This window comes from Penaeus monodon, chromosome 25 (genome assembly GCF_015228065.2).
Source record: "Penaeus monodon isolate SGIC_2016 chromosome 25, NSTDA_Pmon_1, whole genome shotgun sequence".
NCBI classification, from domain to species: domain Eukaryota; kingdom Metazoa; phylum Arthropoda; class Malacostraca; order Decapoda; family Penaeidae; genus Penaeus; species Penaeus monodon.
The window spans coordinates 8,260,677-8,260,980 of record NC_051410.1 but is presented as its reverse complement, the minus strand read 5'-3'; positions in this window follow the sequence as shown (position 1 = coordinate 8,260,980).

The following is a 304-nucleotide window of genomic DNA, read 5'->3' as shown; positions in this document are numbered from 1 at the left end:
ATCGAGTTTTAAATACACCTTTTCTATTATTTCCACTTCTTACACATACTAGTTTTACTGGCTTGAATTCTTAGCCATCGAGGGAATGCGGATGAAACGTGATAAGGAATTCTAAATTGCTTGGCTTGAATCTTATTCTTGTAAGTTAATTTGATGAGTTATCATGTTCTCCGCATTTTATAATGGAGAAATTAAAGTGAAATCGGGTTGTGAGCCATCGCTGTGTTTCTTCCATTCTTTCTTTGAACCTTTGTTATTAAATTATGTTTATTCTTGTTGATATTTTATGATTTCAGTTTTCTCC